The following is a 17,380-nucleotide window of genomic DNA, read 5'->3' on the forward strand; positions in this document are numbered from 1 at the left end:
TCTCACCCCCCAGGCCCAAATCCCCTCGGCCCCCTTCTCACAACCCTCAGCCCCATACACCCCTTCTCAGCCCCCAGCCCTACATCCCGCTTCTCACTCCCCTGGCCTCATACACCCACAGCCCCTCACAGCCTCTCCCAACTTTTCCCGGTCCCAGATGCCAAAAAGCCTCCTGGCTGGCACCTCTGTTTCTCGCCAGCCATGAGGCCCGTGTCCCTCGCATGGCACGTCCCATGTGCAGAACCCCATTTTGTACCCTGCCGGCCAGCCCTTCCCTGCTACGTCCTGGAGAGGACCCTGGTCCTTAGTCCCTAGTCAGTGGATGCGTTCAAGCAGGCGAGGAGAAAGATGCATCTCCCAGCACTCCCAAGTTGTGGCCAGTCTATGTATTGACATTAACACTATTATTTCAATTCAATCTACAAAAGTGCCTGCTTGAAATGCCGGACACGGTTGACGTTAATTAGTAATTCGAGGCAAAACTAATGAGAGAGGCCAAACAGAAGTCTGCAACGATACAAAGCTATTGGCAGCATGCAAATATACCAGATCAGGACTGTCAACCCCTCGCTGTTATCAGTTGGTCAGTGTCAGCCTTCCTTTAATGGCTTCTTGGCATACCTAGAAGGACAACAGAATTGGGCTTTATGGACCAAAAGGGTCCCAATATTGGGAGTATACCCAACCAGCCAATATCTCTTTTTTTATACTGTGGGGAAACCACCTCGGATGCTTCTACTGCCTGAAGCACTATGGCGTATAAAGTGAAGCAATATCACAGGTAGGAAGGTCCTGGACCATTAAAGACTTTATAGGTTGAAAGCAATACGTTATATGTCACTTAAAAGCCAATGAGCAGCTAGAACAAATCCCAAAGCAGTGGTGCCATGCAGATTTACGTGCGTGTGTATTTAGTAATGTGTGCAGGAAGACGCACACTTCTGCTCACAAACATGCATTCCTTGGGGCAGAAAATCATGCAAAATATCTCTCAAAATCTTGTTTAATAAATGTATTCAAATTGGATTTAATCTGAACTCTGCAGGTTGAATACTGGTTCAAGGACAATAAACACAAGGTGATGATGAAAAGCAATGTATTAAGGTGGATAAAGGCTCCAGTGGAGTAATGCTGAGATCACTTCTTTTATTTTTAACACCATTTTAATTAATGTTAGGGCTGTATTAACGACATTTTTGCAAATGATATGGAAGTGATTAGCGTTGTAAATACTAATGGAGAGAGAGGAGCATTACAGAGGGATTTAGAAAGGGTAGGAATACTGCAAGAAAGTGAAAAAAATGAGGTCCAGCATGGAAATTATGTCTCAGGTTACACAAATATCTAATGTGTGCATAATATGAAACACGCTCTGCATGGGTGAGAGAAACCTAGGAAGCAGAAATGCTGAAGGGAACCAAGGAGTAATAGTGAACAGTAAATTACATGCAAGTTGGCAGTTCATAGAATCATAGAAAATTAGGGTTGGCAGGGACCTCAGGAGGTCATCTAGTCATAGGCCACCCCCCTGCTCAACACAGTACCGTCCCCAGCTAGATCGTTCCAGCCAGGGCTTTGTCTATCTGGCTCTTAAAACCTCCAAGGATGGAGACTCCACAAGCTCTCTGGATAACATGTAACCTAAACTTCCCTTGCTGCAACTTGAGACCATTGCTGCTTGTTCTGTCATCTGCCACCACTGAGACCAGTCCAGCTCCATCCTCTTTGGAACTGCCCTTCAGGTAGCTGAAGGCTATCATTGAATCCCCCTTCAGTCTTCCCTTCTTCATGAGCCCAGTTCCCTCAGTCTCTCCTCATAAGTCATGTGCCCCAGTCCATGAACCATTTTCATTGCCCTCTGCTGGACTCTCTTATTTGTCCACAACCTTTCTCTAGTGGAGGGGGGACTAAAACTTAACACAGCACTCCACATGTAGCCCCACCAGTGCTATATAGGCTGCAACAAGGGCACAATGTTGGCTCATATTCAGCTTACTATCTACTGTAACCTCCAAGTCCTTTTCTGCAGAGCTGCTGCTTAGCCAGTCAGTCCCCACCCTGTACCAGTGCATGGGATTGTTCCATCGTAAGTACAGGACATTGCACTTGTCCTTATTGAACCTCTTGAGATTTCTTTTGGTCTAATCTTCCAATTTGTCTAGGTCTCTCTCAATCCTAGTGCTGCCCTCCAACATATCTACTACTCCCCCCAGCTTGCTGTCATCTGCAAACTTGCTGAGGGTGCACTCTGCCATCTTCCAGGTCATTGATTGAAATATTGAACAAAACTGAGCCCAGGACTGACCCCTGGGGCACTCAGCTTGATACTGGCTGCCAACTAGACATCGAGCCATTAACTACTACCCTCTGAGCTGCATGATCCAGCCAGTTTTCTATCCACTTTACCTATTCATCCAACCCATACTTCCTTATCTTGCTTGCAAGAATGTCATGGGAGACTGTATCAAAAGCCTTGCTAAAGTCAAGGTATGACACATCCCCCGCATCCACATCCCATGATAGCAGGCAGTCAGGTTGGTCTTGGTGAATCCATGCCGACTGTTCCTAATCACCTTCTCCTCCAAGGGTGCTCTGGGAGGCAGGGTGGGGGGTAGCTCTTTAATTATCAAACCAGACTAATAAAAAGCACCTGAGCATCACATGTATCAGTGACCCCATGCTGAAAAATGGTGGCAGGGAGTTTTGAACTAAAGTTCATCAAACCAGCTTTAGTTCAAAACACGTGATCCCGGAGGCCGCTGGAGCGTATTAATTTCTGTGCACATTGGAGCAGCCTTGCTGCACATCTGTAGGAGCCCCAAGTGCTTAGAAATGGATTCCTTGAGGACCTGCTTCATGATTTTCCAGGAACTGGCATGAGACTGACTGGTCTGTAGTTCCCTGAATCTTTCTTCTTCCCTTTCTTAAGGATGGATACTGTATTTGCCCTTTTCCAGTTGTCCAGGACCTCTCACGATCATCATCAGTTTTCAAAGATGGTGGCCAGCGGCTCTGCAGTCACATCAGCCAACATCCTCAGCACCCTTGGGTCCTGTCTAGCCCCCTGTACTTGTACACTTCCAGCTTTTCTAAATAGTCCCTAACTTGTTCTTTTGCCCATGTAGCCTGCTCACCTTCTCCACAAACTGTGCCGCCCAGTACAGTAGTCTGGGAACTGAAGTGAAGGCTGAAGTGAAAATGGCACTGAGTACTTCAGCCTCTTATGCATCTTCTGTCACTAGCTTGCCTCCCCAATTTAGCCAAGGACTCACACTTTCCCTGATTCTCTTCTTGTTGCTGACATGCTTGTAAAAACCCTTCTGGTTACCCTTTATGTTCCTTGCTGGCTGCAATTCCAGTTGTACTTTGGCCTTCCTGATTTCACCCCTGCATGCCCTCCATATACTCCTCCCTAGTTGTTTGTCCAAGTTTCTGCTTCTTATAAGCTTCTTTTTTGTGTTTTAGCTCACTGAAGAGTTCCCTGCTAAGTCAATATGGTCTTCTGCCATACTTGCTAGTCTTCCTGCACATCAGCATGGTTTGTTTCTGTGCCCTCAGTAAGATTTCCTTAAAGTACAGGCAGGTCTCCTGGACTCCTCTCCCCTTCAGACTGGCTTCACAGGAGATGCTGCCCGTGAGTTCCCTGAGTGAGCTGAAGTCTGCTTTTCTGAAGTCCAGGGTCCATACTCTGCTGGTCTACTTCCTTCCTTTCCTCCGAATCACGAACTCAGTCATCTCGTAGTCATGGCTGCCCAAATTGCCATCCACGACTACACTCCCCACCAATTCTTCCCTGTTTGTGAGCAGCAGGTCAGGAAGAGCATAGCCCCCAGTTGGCCTCTCCAGCACTTGCACCAGGAAGTTATCCCCAACACTCTCCAAAAACTTCCTGGATTGCCTGTGCACAGTACTTCCTGGATCACCTGTGCACTGCAATTCAGTGTAGTAGCAGCCTCACAAATAGAAAAAACTGGAGGTAGCTGCTGCTGCTGCTGCTTGCTTAACCATACTGGTATGACTGACTGCCAAGAAATAAATACTAGACCTAAGCCATCACTGTTCTTTTCTGTTGGGTATTGAATTTGATCTTACCACAAAGAGGCAGATTTGCACGGTGTGTCTAATTCTGGCTTATGTCTGCTAAATCATATTATCATGATGATGATATAATATTGTATTATATATTATCATGTTACTGTTTTGCTAAGTCAGTAGATCCCATAGAAGCATGTACATCATCCATGACCCTTACTTCATTGTGATCTGAGATCTAGGGGCGTGGCAAGTCTCAGTACATCCTGTTGATCCACACTCATAACACCCTAGAGTAGTATAGACCAGTAATACTGTAATACTTTGCATTTAAATAGGTCTTTCATCCAAGAATCTCAAAGGCCTCTAGAAATCCTAGTTAGCTATGTCTCACAACACCCATGTGAAGTAAGTTTTAGGATACTTAGGTTTTACATGGGAAAACAAGACATAAATATCCAGTGTTTTGGACACTAATCTACAGCAAATAAATAGCAGTAGTGGCCTTAGACCCTATGAAAACTAAGTGTTCCCTGCTCTGCTACTTACAACACACTTTTCCCAGAATTTATACCCCAGGAGCTAAGTTCTGTACTTATCTACTTCTGCACAGTCCCCTTTGACTCCATTGGCTTGCCTGGACATCAAAGACAGCAGATTCTCACCCAGGTGCTTAACAACCTATCCTGAATGGAGTAAATGACAGATGAGCAGTAATAGGTGGGACCAGCAGAGCCACTTGCTTATGCCATATCAGGCTGAAAAGTAGGAAGAGCCCTGCTGTTACAGGAAATGTTTGACTATGTCACTATTGGTTTAGATATGTGACCAGTGTCACCCCTACTGTTGACAGGCAGAACTCCATAATTATATCCATCTAAAGTAAGGCTGAATCTGATCAAGAGAGATTTCTAAAATATTGGTGCAGAAGAAATAAATCATTATGATTGCATGCAATATTGATGATAAACTTTGAGAGGCTTAAGGGGGATGCAGACATTTTCATAATCATGTTGACCTCTAAATATTTTGACCCACTGCTATTATTAGAAGTAATGTGTGAGATTGCTAATAACTGAAATTACTTTAAGACATCATTTTGTTTACTATGCACACTTAATAGGTCTCTGTAGGCATGTCTACACATGTACATTTACTGCACAGTAACCAAAATTACTGCACAGTTTGGGCATGCACGTACACATGCATGCCTATACTGTACAGTAAATATAGTGACTTATGCTGACTTGAGTGTAAATTTGATACCTGCATCATGCAAGTATCAGATTTATACCCAGTTATTTACTGTGCAGTAACACATGTATAGACACCTTACTACACAGTAACACTGTGTGTGTGGACTGACTTGGAACTAACTTTAGTCCCAATCAGTCCATACACAGCATTAATGCACTTTAATGCCTGTACGTGTAGACGCCAACCTATTCCCACTTACTGCACAGTAATTTACTGCACAGTAAATTTAAGCTGTCATAAATGCACATGTAGACACACCCTGTGCTAGTCAGTTTTGCTTATCCTATCATTTCCCCTTTTACTTATGTTGATCTTTCATGTAACAAATAGGGAAAAGAACATTATTTAAACAAATAAGGAAATGTGACTGGAAAACTGTAGAAGTATCAGGAACACTGGTGAAATATAGAATATGAAAGTGCTTTTAAATTATTTTTAAAAAATCATTACATGAGGCATCCTTTAAACCTTATAAGCCCCTATTCTTTACACCCAGAGCAACTGGTAAGATAACTGTTTCCAAAAGCACCTGTAAGGATTCAAAATATACCAAAAACATAAAGTCATTCAACTTAAAAGCCTTGATTAACAATGAGCTGGGTGGATGAATTAATTAAACCAGCCTTTGAGGGAGGAGGCAAGAGTACAAATTCTGATTTAGAGCAACAGGGAAAGTATAGCTATTGGCTCAGTACTACCATATTTGCCCTTTTTGTTCATCACAAATCTCAAATAGTATTAATTAGTATTAAACAGTTGTACATAACTGTCAATCCTTCTGTTTAAGAGATGCAGGATTGTAGTAGTAGGAGAATTTCAGGTTGGATTTTAGATGCATAAGGAAAATTTAACAAGTGATTGCCTTTGTTGTGCTGCTTAAAGTCCCTTCTCCAAGTCCCTCACTCACTCAAATATCAAATGTACTCACTGAATAAAGCAGTATTTAAAACATTATGCTTGAGGCCAGACAAGCTGTACACAGACATAACTTAACACGTATGTGAAGCCTATTGACCATATTACAGGAGTGGGATTTTGGTTAAAATGTATTGTTTTCAATATAAAAGGGGCAGTTAGAAAAGCTATTAAAAACAAATGTCCGTGTTTTTGTTAGTTGCAATACCTGGTATTTTTCACATGAAAGAATTTTAAGTGCAATTTACTTTTCACTGACTATAGTGTTTGTTTTTGCATTTTCTGCTTGGGCAATGAAAATGGACCAGTCTTTTTGCACTTGGTTCTAGTTTATACTAAGAATCTTGTACACAGCTCTCTTACAGCAAAGGTGCTTTGAAGCAATACCAATAAAATTTACTCCTACATCTTTATGCTGCCAAATTATTGTAAATGGGCCACAGCATGAAGGAGCTCTTTTATTTCTAACTGCTTCACTTTTTTGTCCTCATGTATTTCCAAGATGCTGCAAAGCTTAGGTCTGAAACATAGAAAGGGTTGTTGCTAGCCACAAGTAAACCACCTGCAATTGTTCTTAATGTTATTGTTAATTTAGGAAAATATTGAATATATGTTTTTGTAAAACTTTTACTTGAACATAATATTTGTGCCTAAAATACATTAGATCATCTCTTTATAAACTAGGATTTCCATGGTAGCAGACAAATTATAGCAGCATCTGTAAAGTACTCTACATTAAATACTTCATCAGGCATCCTATATTTTAGGGAAAGTATTTGTCCAAGCAGCCTAGACTTCAAGAGCCAATTTCAGATTGGATATAAATGGTGCAGCTTTGCTGCTGAGAGTTTCACCTGCTTACTTCTGACAAAAATTGGCCTATATCTATAATTCCATTCTTTCTGCTCGCTCTCTTTCTGCATTTTTACACTTCTTGTGATCAAAGTAGCTGAGTATCTTGCGAAGAAAAAAAATAGCTACTGAAGCACTGAATGCAATATTTGCCATTAAAATTATACCTTCCTCTGCCCACTGAGATACTCTAGGGACTAGCCAACAAGGATAAAGCTTGTAATGGGATAAGATTGAAAATGTCCCCAATGTTTAATGTTGTTCAGACATGCACAGAAAAATGTGTGTGTGCAACTGAATCGGTCTTGCTGTAAATTTTGAATCATAATAAACATTGCGTGTTGCTTCATATTAACCTCTTAAATGGCTGATAACTGTGTAATTTTGTGGTTTTAATATTTATACATGCTAAGTACTAGTGAATCTTCATATCTGGGAAGAGTCCCAGAGTCATTGGGTTAGTTAGTGCAGTGTGCTTACAGCATAAGGACAGATCTGGAATTTGCTTAGTGCCTTCAACTCCCGTTGTAAAAAGAAGGGCATTCAGCACTTTGCAGAATCAGACTTACTATCCATATAAATGCCCATTGTTCGATTATTGTGCTCCTGGGTCACATCCTGAAGTTGTTACTCAGGGCCTGTTCATTGCTCCCACAGAAAATCTCTTGGTGCATGAGTGATTCTTTGCATCTTTGCCACACTCTAAAGGACTTCCTTGATTTCTAAGTCTTCCATTCCCTCATTTTATATGCATGATCTTTCCAGCCAAGAATGTTCACAAAGAATTCAGGAACACAACTTATTTAGCAGCACAAGCCACTCCTGTCCTCATCTAGCCAATCCTGGCTGACCAATATAGAGGGTCAAACTAGAACTCAGGTCTCCCAAGCTAATACTAAGCCAACCTAAAAATAAACAATTTTAAGAAAAATCACCATTTATTTCTATTTATTTATTATCATTTCTTTCAGTTATAGCAACTGAAGAGCAATCCAATCAAAATTAAACAAAATGAAGCCTAAATAAAATAGTCCCTATGCTACTATGTACTCTTGATAGTACCTGTGGTCTGAGCATATCAAAAGACTTTCCAAACAGCAACTTATCCCTCACAACCTCCCTGTGAGTTGAGTAGTACTGTACCTGGAGAAACTGAGGTAGAGAAGTTATTAGCTTGTCTACAGCCATAGAGAGAGTCAATGCCAAAACTGAGAAAAGGAATCCAGGAAGTCTAGGCATTCTGGTCTCCTAACCCTGTTTTTATACCACATGACATGGGTGTTCACATGCAAAATGCCATTAGAGACAAGGAACCAGTTTTTTCACCCTGTGTGTATTTGTAGAATGGTCAGGTGAAGAAACTGGAGTAAGTTTTCTTTAAAGCAACATCTTCATGTATTCTTATGGAAACCCTGAATGCCTAGATTCCACGCCATTATTAAACAAGAAGCACAACCATATCATAATTAACTAACCTAGAAGCACAAGTGGGCTTGATCACAATTAGGTTAGCACCTGCCTTGCTTGATGAGTTGATCATACTCCATTATATGATAATCCACTAGTGGCTTTTCAGTAACAAGCCAGGTCTTCCTGCTGTCCAGTGATATAATCATGTCAATAATACGAAAGAACTGATATACAAAGGCATCTCTGAAAGAACAGGTTGTCCTAGTGAGCATATTCATTAAGAAAGACTAGTAACAGAAACATGCCAGGAGTGAAGAATCGGTTCTGTATTTTAAGGCTAACCTGGCATACTAAAAAAATATTTCTGAAGTACAGAGTAAGACACTAAACAGAACTTAAACCACAAATCTGTAACCAAAGAGATTCTCCAGAGGTGGTGCACGTAGATAGAAAAATCCTATATATTTCTATATATATAGGATTTATATGTTTGGCATGAGAAAACCTACTTTAGGATCCTCAAATGAGATTTTCCAAAGAAAATAAAGTATTGCAGGGAGACATTAATAACCTTTTTTGATTATTTAAAATACAACTATACTTTATTGATTCATTACAATATAAGTTTTAAAACTGCCATTAGGCACAGGTGTCTGTACTGTACAGGGTTAGTTTATTTGTCCAAACCAGAAAGACTTTTTGCAACAGCATTTTAATGGGCTGAACCTTGGAGGGTCACCAACAAAATGGAGTTTTTGTCAGTAACAGCACCTTGTTTGCCACAAATGTTTCTTGATCCCATTGTTAAAACAGATCTGCCTATTACATTAATTGCAACCCATGAACAGGTACTTTGAAAAAAGACTGATTGAAATTTAGGATCAGAGCTAACATAGTATGCCAAAATCATTTTGTTCACATGTCTCTAATTATGTAATTTGCAAAGAACATTGGAGCTAAAATGGTAAACCTGGTTAGGATTTTTTGAAAGGCGTAAGTATATATCAAGTATTGTTTGATGTACACTTCCAGTAATAATTTAGCAACTTTTATCCAGAACTCCTTGCTCCTACTGATGTGTTCTAAACATAGATCACACTTTTATTAAATCATGTGTTATCAGCTCCTAACTCAGGCTTACTCTTTCTTGTAATTAACATTATCTGACCTTGGATGAGTTAGAACTCCCAAATCCAAATACAGCTGAACTTTGGAAAACTTTGGAACTGGATGCAAATGTTTTGCTTGGTTGCTACCATGAATCTCAATATCATCTAAATCAGGGGCATCAAATGTACAGCTCACGGACTTGATCTAGTCCATGGAGCCTCTGTATCTGTCCTGGCAGGCGACCAGAGGTTGGGGAGCATGGCCTGCTGTAGAATTTGGGCTCTTTTGGCCCCACTGGCCATGGCTGCCAGCAGCTTGGCATGCTGCCACCACTCCCAACCCATCACTGTGGACTTAAATCCCTCACCACCACCACTGGTATACCTGCTGCTGCTTTAGTGGCCACAGCAGCCAACCCTGTTCCCCAAGCTGGATCCAACCCACGAGGAGCCCCACAGTCCAGATCTGACCCAGGGCCCAAGGTGAGTTTGGCACCCCAATCTGAGTTAGAGTCAAAATCGCAATTTGGGGCTATGCCTCTCTCTAGCTTGTAGTTTCTTTTCCTGCTGTGCCTGTAGTCAGTGGTCACTATAGCACAGCTATACTTTAGACTGATCTCCTTCATTTTACTTTATATCATTCAAGGCTTACACAGCCATATCTATCATACCAGCAGTTTAGTTTTATATGGTTTTAAATGACTGCATCAATTAATTAATCTGAAGATCTAGTTCTAAATTAGAATAAGGCCCTTGGGATTGTTTTTGAAGGCATTCATTCTGCTAAACAAAAAGTAGGTTGTCGCCTCCAAAAGCTCACATCTCTCTGAACTAGTTTGTGTCTAAGGTGCCCCCTTGCTCCACCTTCTGCCTAAATAACAAGTAACATTAAATGTCTTTCAGTGGTACTCCATATAGTGATTATTTTAAAATATTATGGATCAACAAAAGTTATATTTATTGTTATAACAGTTTATGTATGAGCTATACCCCAGATGTGTATTGGGGTGTGCAACTGTAACCTATTAGTGAGTGTAACAAGTCACCTTCTGTGCCCACTCTGCAGAGGATATGAGCCATTACAGAACCTAGCTACAGAGCCTTGGCTGTTTAGTTTAAGATATAGCATCTACAGGTTCCTGGTTCAATATCCGGGTGTCAGATGAGAGTCACTAATTGCACAAGTGAATAACATCCATGATTCAAAGCATAGTGCGCCTCAGATCCAAGCTTTTTTTAAGCAGAGAGAGGTATATAACCCATTAGTGAGTATGTGTTCCAAGTCTCTCTGTTACTCAATTTACAGAGACCATAAGTTGTTATAGCCCCCAGCTAGAGAGCACTGTCACTATCTCAAGTTATAGTAGCCTACACTTTTAGCATTGGAGATACTTAATTCAGTTGCCAAAAGGCAATCATCACAAGCAGAACACAGTGGTTAAAATATCTGTGACCATACAACAGGATGGCTACATCATTCACGGTGCCTATCAGGGTTACCCATGTTATGCCTTGACTGACAGTCATCTCAGAATAATTTTATGTCCTCCTACTATTAGTTCTGAAAATTATTTACATTGGAAAAAACAAATTATTAGATAGATATTTGGGAAAATGCTATTTTCACTAGAAAAATCAATTCCACATCACTTGACACTTCCTCAACTACTCATAGCAGTCCATAGAAAAGTCTAGGATTATTTTTGTCAGAAATATTGTTTAGATTTGGACAAAGATGGTATGGTTCAAAAAGGGGATTGAATCACAGGACTCCTGTTTTGGTTTTTTTGGTGGGGGGACTGATATTTTCATCGATTCTCTGTTGAATTCTGAGTGATTATACTTCCTCTTACTGCTGAACAGCAAAAAAAGGGCCTTGTGATGAGTCAGACGTGTTGCCCATTTATATTCCTCTTGTCTTGGTGAGATAACAGGCAAGTTAAGAGTCTGTACAAAGATGCCTGACCCGAGAGCTTAACAGGTGCCTTGCTCTAGGTTGTGAATAAATTCTGGTGACACAAATATTGTCATAACTAGCTGTCCGTGTACATACACAGGGAAAATTAACTTCTACCAATGTCTTACCATTCAATTTAATGAGTCAATGAGCATGTCTACCTGTGTCATTACCTCTGTCACCAACATATATCACACAAAGTGAGAATTTCCTCATCTCTTCACTTACCAGTAAATAATGGGGTCTCTTGTAATATAAAGCAGGCCTTTCTCCTGAGTCTGTGCAAAGTTTCTAGTTTTCTTCTTTGCTCTCTATATGAAAAGACATATAAAAGTTTTCATGCATATTTTATGGAAATTCATATTGCTAAAAAATGTTGAGGAAATAACTAGTTTTACAACCAAAACAGAGGGAAAATATAATATGTACTTGTGCCCAATGCAAAAACTATCTAGTTCAAAAGCACTAATGTTTTTATAGTTACATGTATCTTCAGAATTAAAAAATGCAGCTATGGGCACCAATTTCCAGACATTGGAAATCACATCATAAGCAAAAAGACAAGCCACAAATTTACAAGACTCCTCACAGCATTAACAGTGGAGGACAGACAGTGGGCTTTGTAGTGTTCTGACAGATTGGCAAATCTGGTTCTGGTGGACCAGGTAGAGGAGCAAGTTCTGAAACTGAAGACTTGGCAAACGGACCTATTCTTGTACAAAGTGGTTACACAGCCCAGTGGATTTCTTTTTTAATAAAATTAGTCCATTTCCAAGTACTTGACAGATGTGAAATGACAGAGTGTTCAAATAGGCATGCATTTAGTACCAATACTTCACATTGTTGTATATTTTTGATAGGAACCAGTTCCATTTATTCCATTCCATTAGAACCAAAATTAGTGAGCCCCAGATATACTATAAAAGGTTCATATTAGCAAAAAAAAATCGTTCTTTCTTCTCCCCCCTCCCCTTGATTCACTGGTCTAAGCATCTTGTAGGCATGATTTTCTTGTGATTTTTTTTTAAATCATGTGGTAATTCAGAACCTGCAAAATTTCCTAGGGCCAAAGGATGAAGGTTCAGAAACAAATAGCATTTTATCAGCTTATCAGTTCTGTTTCATTGGTCCTGCACTGGCAAAGGATTTCATATGAACCTTGCTAGTCACCTTTGAAGAACATGTTTATCAGGTGTCCATAAATCTGGTTCACTTGGTGAGTCACCATTCATTTGCTGGCTCCTTTGTACTTCAGTGATGTTACAGTCTTTTTTCTGCTACATTGCAGCATTCAACCTCCTATGGCACTAATAGTGTGGCATGTCACCCTTAAAATTGTTGGAAGCATCTTTCTGGTGACTCTGTGAGACCTAGAATGAAATAGAATGTCCTTGATAAAGCTTTTATTGTTATAATATAAACTGTAGATGTTCATTGCCATATATTGAAGCATTCACTATATCTTAAGTAAACTTAGTGCTCTCCATAAACAGCTTTTATAGAGGTAAAATGCCGGTATGGCATGATGTGAACTATTTGAAGTTCTTTTTGCATCATGTTTCAAGAGTTGCAACAATTTTAAGCCAATATTTAGATTTTTGGGAGAAAAATATTGCAAAGATTGGGTGGGGGGAGATCTAATAGGAAAGTTTTCACTTAATATTTCTCCCAGTTGTAAGCATGTCCGTCCAGTGGTGGGGTATAATCAGGCTCATTACAGCATAGTACTTTTCAGTATCCAGATTTACATAATGTTTGCATGAGTTTTATTTGAACTTTCTGCTTCCAAATTTAAGAGTTCATATACTTACCTCCAAGAAATAGTCCCTCAAAATCAAAGTCAATTTATTTTACTTAAAAGAAGGAACTGATTTGAGGAAATTGAAAACAAACTCCTTTTGCTGCTACTGTTTGTATTGTTTATTAACACAGTAGTCAGGATAGTTGCAATAATTAACTCTCCTTGTTTTTATCAGTCAGAGCTGGTTCTACGTGTTGATCAACATTCAATTGATTTGAAAAATTAAAGTCACTTTTGACATGTATAGATAATAAACTTTTAGCTGGCACATGGATCAGCTATATTAGGTTAGTAAATAAAATGCTTACCAGACAAATAAAACTTTTATCATAAGGACAAGAAACAGCATGTTTTTTTACATATTCTTTCCTTGAAGTGCACTGCTTGTAAACATCCTCCAACAGAAAAAGTGTAATTTAAACTTCCATTTTCACTTATTCCTATAAATTTAGACACAGTCAGATAGAAGCATTTATCTTCCCATTTTAAGCCATGATGTGGGGAGATAATCTCATGCTTTTGAGGGTAGTCTGCATTGTTGGCTGATGTTATATATCTCTGATTCTGGTACCTAAATAAATAAAAAATATTCCACTGCCTATTCCCAAAATTGTTCCTGCTGTCCTTATACTTCTTGCTTTTAGGAATTCATGTTAATACTTTCGAAGAACATTAAAATTAAGTTAGATAGAGCCTAGACCTGATTTTTTTAAGTAGTTAAGCATACAGTTGTGTATGTAAAATTTACATGCAATTATGCTAATAATTTAAGGATGCAAATACTGTAGTTCCAGATGCAAATTAGTTAACTGTAGTTTCACACAGCTGATTAGGGTCATGTGTGTGCTCAGGTATCTGATTTGCATAAAATATCACTGAAATGCAGACTCTGTTGTCCAGCTAATATATTTAAAATTGAACATATAATGCTTAGTAGTTTGTCAATCCTAGGATTATATCCCACAACATATGACAATAGCCTTGGCTTTTCAAATAATAGTTAGAAAGCCACCCAGATGCTGAAGTATAGGTTTTCCTTATGCTTCAGTGTCACTTTTTCAGTCATACCCATGTTTAACAAACACATGAATAACAGGACTTGTTAGAGTGAGATGAAACAAAACAGCTTGGCTAGATTGTTAAAAACAAAGATGAAAGGATGCATCATGAATTATTTGTTATAACAAAAATGCTACTGTAATAATTGCAGCTTCAGGAGTAATATTTTTGTAGGAAAAAGGTCCAAAGCTTATTAGTTGGAGGTAGTAGAATAAAGAAAGCACAGAATAACATCAGAGCAGTCTTAAACCAGTGTTTTATTTTCCCAGATTTGGGTTAAAGTGTCTTCTGGGGGCTATTTTTTAGACCTTTTTCATATTGATTGAAGTGGTCACAGTAGTTCTATATTTAATGATTCCAGATTTTAAAAGAGGGCTTAGATATACTTTTATGCTGAGTGTATCAATGGGCATGTGCTGCTGAGTCTAAGGCATAATTAAAAACAACGCAGATGTGTTGCATGTTTGTTGTTTTTTAATTCACATTGCTAATTGTAATTGTGTGTGTATTGCTGCAGCTGCCATCCAGAGCCCCTTATAAATTAATTTCAATGGGTTCTTTTTCTCATGAAACAATAAAACAATGCAGGCAAAATTAATTTAAAACGCCTCAGTTTTATGTACCTATTAGCCAGAAAGGGCAAGTTTCTCATTACACTCAGCCTAATAAGAAAAGATGTGTCATATTATTGTTCATAATATTTTCAATATTTATTACTTCTATTGTTTACATATAACCTAGAAGAATCTGGGCTTTTAAACTAACATTTTCTTTCCTCTCAGTCACTTTCAGGCTTATGTAGTTGTTGGTTATTCCAGGATTGCAAGAATCTTGCTATTAGCCTTCACATTCGAAAGCAGGCCCTATTGTGCCAGACACTGTACAAACACAAAGATTATAGTCGTCCAAACATTCCCTGTAGTGCCTTGAACCCAGGTAGAATAACATTGTTTTAATTAGTGCAGGAGAACCAGAAAATGAAATTGACTAGAAATGAAACTAATTAATTTAGTTTCCATTGTTATACCTGACTGAACTGGAAACATTACAAGAATTCTGTATTCTAAGGTGAAGATTCCTTGTTTATATAGAAATAATTTATATTTTGGGACAATACTGCCCAAAGGAAAACTATAGCTGATAGTTGCAGGATAGCAGACAATAATCCAATTTCCAAATTCTTAACACTGCTTTCTTTACTCAGAAGGGGTGCAGAAGGAGTGCAGCACTGACCTGGAATAAAGACTGAATTGCTCCTTACCTTTTCCTGAGAGAACAGTGCTTTTTGCAGCTGAAGTCATTAATAAGGTAACAGAAAATATATATTGCAAGTACCAAGACCTTTATGAATCTTGATCAGTAGCTCACCAAGGGGCAATTTCTAACCTTTCTGATGTCCCAGTTTTCCTAAACCAGAATATTTGTTGTTTAAGAATAGACAATAACCAAAAGGCCTTCTTGTAGACCCCTTTTATGCAATATACAGATCTTTCACAAACACACACTCTTCCCTTTAACATATGGATAATTTTAGTTATGTAATAAAATGTGCAGAATCATATAGAATAATCATAGTTAGTATTTTAGGAATCTCTGTCTTGGGGAAACAGTGTGGTACATATCATGTTGGCTTATCTCTTTAAGAAGGTTTTAGAATATACTCCAGAAGAAATGGACCTGAACTAAACTTACAGACTGGAACCCTCATAAGTACTGATCCCATCAAAGTTTACATAGTTCTTTTCTGCCTCTCATGTGAGAGTGTTGGACTAATCAGCAGCTGTGACAGCTGTTTAAAATATATGGGAGACATTGGTCATTATCTTCTTTTTTAATATGTTTTAGATCATTTTTTTCTTTCTTCCAATCAAGATGTAGCATGTGGGGAAATACTGAAGGTTGCTGTCTGCCAAGAGCTAAGTGATTCACAATATGTTCTGATTCCTACGCACAGAAATATACTATACATAACCCATGCACAAATACCCATACACCTTAATGAAATGATGTATTTGGCAGTTCTTGAAACTGAGTCTTCCTGAATATTAATATGTTCATTAGCTATACTGCTATTTGAATATCATGCTACCTACAAATTACACGCTTCAGTAAATTTTTGGTTCTTCTTCGTAGTCTATCCAGTAGACAAATAGGAGTAAGCTTCAATAGCCTTTTATACAAACATTTGAATCTCTGAAGAACAGCACTAATTATTATAATATTGCCCAAATATGTGCTAAGGGAGGGACTCTCAGAGACACCAAGCATCATTGTAGGTGCTTTTCATCAAATTAACTGAAGGTTGCAAATGGAGAAAAAATTCTGAGTGCTTTAAACATTTGCTGCTGCAGAAAATCTACGGAGTAAAAAGTCAGTAGGGAAGGGAGATTGCTCATCTCAGTAATTTACCATCAGAACGATAACAGCAATGGGAATATGGGGGCTTATTACAAATAAAAGAAGGATACGGAGGCAACTGATTTGGCTGCCTGGGAGAGACTATGATACAGATAAAAATGATAAAGTCTATTAGAGAAATGTTTCTCCTAAGGCAACAGGGGGAATTATTGGCTTATGTTTATTGTAATTCTCTCATCTGCCAGGTACAGTTTCCCAGCATTAGATTTAATGTATAAGAAAACGTCTTATAGAAGAGTAAATTGGGGAAAAAACAAGGATCTCAGTTGAATTCCTCTGAAAATCCAGACACAGTGGTGGTATTTTCCTAGGTTCATAAATCATCTGAGACTTTATTGAAAATGGGCTCATAACTTGAGTGGCATTGTAAGAACAGATAGTATTTTACTCCCCTGGTATGTCACTTTATGGTCTAGCACTTTAAATGGATAGAAAAAAGCATTTAGACTTTCTCAGGAAGTGACAGTATTTACTAAACTTTCTAGATCTACTTTTATATCTATTGAGGTGATAAAACCCACTGTACCTTATGGATTCAGTAATTCCAGGGCAGATGCTAGAGATGACCAT

This window comes from Crocodylus porosus, unplaced genomic scaffold (genome assembly GCF_001723895.1).
Source record: "Crocodylus porosus isolate Cpor-Errol unplaced genomic scaffold, CroPor_comp1, whole genome shotgun sequence".
NCBI lineage: Eukaryota > Metazoa > Chordata > Crocodylia > Crocodylidae > Crocodylus > Crocodylus porosus.